Raw genomic sequence first — 2500 nt, forward strand, 5'->3', positions numbered from 1 at the left:
CCCTCTCTCTCTCCTTCTCTCTCTCACCATGTCACTCTACGGGGTTTCATGTTGCCCACGGCACCTGTCGCCCCCTGGGGGTGGCGCGCACACACATACACACACACACACACACACACACACACACACACACACACACACACACACACACAAATTCTACACATTCGACTCGACTTACTTCGAAAAGGCAGTGTTCATTAATAGAAGTCTTGAAGTGTGTATAGGGGGCTTCCCACTTATAACAAGGGCAACACAGACATAGAAACACACATACAAACACACACACACACACACACACAAATACCCGTATGCCAGCAGCCTTCCCAGCAGGCCGAACAAAGACTGAGCACAAACCCTCAAGTTCACCCTCATTAAAGAGAATCCTGCCTGCCTCTCTAACACACACACACACACACACACACACACACACACACACACACACACACACACACACAGCAGCAGCAGCCGGCTGTGCAGGTACAGCTGACAACAGCGGCTGACGTCAGGCCCTAAAGGTTACCATAAACTTCCCTCAGTGGAAAACACAGCAGATCCAGCCTGATTACAAAAAAACACAGTGTTTACCCCAAACTTCTGTTCATTAAAATTAACGAGTCAAACCTCAAAACACAAAGGTTACCCCTGACTTTAATTACAGAAAATCAACACAAACTCAAAACATCCCACATACCTTATTCCTGCAGCAGGGAGGGAACACCTGTCAGACGCTGCCATAACAGACGCCCTGTGAGAGGAGACAGACACACAGCAGCCAGTGAGGACACGTTCATCATGACAGACACACAACTTTCACACAACGCTCACAACAACCTGTTGTTGGCAGTCTGTCATTTGTTTTTTCTCTTATCTGACCCATGAGTTTTTAAATTCTAATGAAAGTCTACTTTGGTCAAATTTGGTTGGCATTTAACAACAAGAACCTGAGCCACCTGCATGCTATCAAGGCCTCATGGGAACTGTAGTTGTTCAGTGCTAACATCCTGTAGGCTCCTGACAATGTGCTTTATTATAGTGTTAAAGCTCCATCCAGTCTAAAGGTAGATGTCCATGTGTTTGTGATTATAAAGCAGGTCTAGGTTCTATATTAATACTGTGAAAGTATCAAAGCCTCAGTCCACAGAGAAATGCACACAGCCTGTATTCAGACACTGAGCCTTAAAACCAGCCGTCAGGACTTCTGGAACTTTGTGATGTCACAACAAAGCGGTCACCGCCCTCAGCCATGCCCCAAGCCCCGCCCACCTGGACCCACCATCCAACCTTACAGGATTTGGTTTTTCTGAGTGTTTACCTGAAATCTGCTGTATTTTTATTGGATCACTCAGAAAACAGTCAGCCAATCAGAAGAGAGGCTCCTCTCTTCTTCAGGGAGTCAATCTTCTGATTGATCTTCTCATGGATATCAACAATTCAGATTAAATGTGGGACCTTTAAATGTCTGATCAACCTGAATCAGCCAGTGTAGAACAACCTTTGAGCCTCTGGTGCCAGAACAAAGTCACAACCTTCAACAAACAGCTGACAACTGAGAAAATACTCATCTGCATCATTTACTTTATATTCTTTTTTAAATAGATGTTTTACTCTGTATTTGTCTGTGTGAGATTTGTATGTTATTCATTTATTTACAGTTTCAGCTCCATTAGAAGCTTTTTAATGAGCAACTAAATTCTTTGTTTAACACAAAATATATACAGTTATCTCCTGATAATAAAACATTAGCCCGCACCTTTAATTGATGAATATCGGTAATATGAGACTCTACAATCATTCTGCTCAAACCCTCTGTCTGTCTTCCTGTCTATCTGCTTGTATTTCTGTCTGTCTGCTCAGCTGTTTGTGTCTCTGTGTGTCGTCCAGTTCAGGCTTGCCCCTTAAAGCTAAAATTATTCGGGGCTGTCCCCACGGACGCTCCAGTTATGTGTCTGTTTCAAAGAAGCCCCTTTGGTCCCAGAGACATCAGGGGTATCCAGTTTAATGTTACACAAGCAAACCACACCAGTACGCGCACACACACACACACACACACACACACACACACACACACACAGTCAACTACAAGGTCCACGATAAATAGCAGTGTGTCAGGGTTAGCGGGGCAGAGCTGTCAATCACGGGTCAAACTAACCCGGCAGCCCGAACCTGCAGGTCACCTTCACTGTCTCATCACCAACTCCAGGCTGAGGGAAATGGTTCCTGAGGAGGCTGCTGGTGTCTGCAGAGTAATTTAACCAAAATGAGAGTGTTAGATCTGAGTCAGTGTGAATAAAGAGCTTCTCCAGCCTGGATACGTTGTTGGAATGATTACTCAAACTACCGGCCAATTTTTGCCTCATTTGAGTGAAATCTTTTCCAACGTACTCTGGCATTAAATTCAGCTCTAACTCCCCTGATTCATTTTCCAGCAAATTCTCAGATGCAAAACTGCTTTTATCCATTTTAAAGATGATTGAGGTGTCATCTGCAGGATGAAGCAGAG

General features: G+C 44.4%; 1 protein-coding gene across 5 annotated transcripts in view; it reads right to left on the reverse strand.

Annotated features, from left to right (window-relative positions):
- Positions 1-2500, reverse strand: part of hivep2a (HIVEP zinc finger 2a) — a 102827-nt gene that overhangs the window by 70265 nt on the left and 30062 nt on the right. For 4 of the 5 annotated variants that reach the window (XM_071467242.1, XM_071467237.1, XM_071467239.1 and 1 more), the window contains exon 3: positions 692-745. The exons of the other annotated variant lie outside the window; for it this stretch is intronic. The gene's annotated coding sequence lies outside the window, so the exon portion shown is untranslated. The remainder of the gene's footprint in view (positions 1-691; positions 746-2500) is intronic. 5 annotated transcript variants of the gene reach the window in all.

Source organism: Trachinotus anak, unplaced genomic scaffold, assembly GCF_046630095.1.
Source record: "Trachinotus anak isolate AG129_WGS33_773 ecotype Australia unplaced genomic scaffold, CSIRO_AGI_Tana_v1 ptg000031l, whole genome shotgun sequence".
NCBI lineage: Eukaryota > Metazoa > Chordata > Actinopteri > Carangiformes > Carangidae > Trachinotus > Trachinotus anak.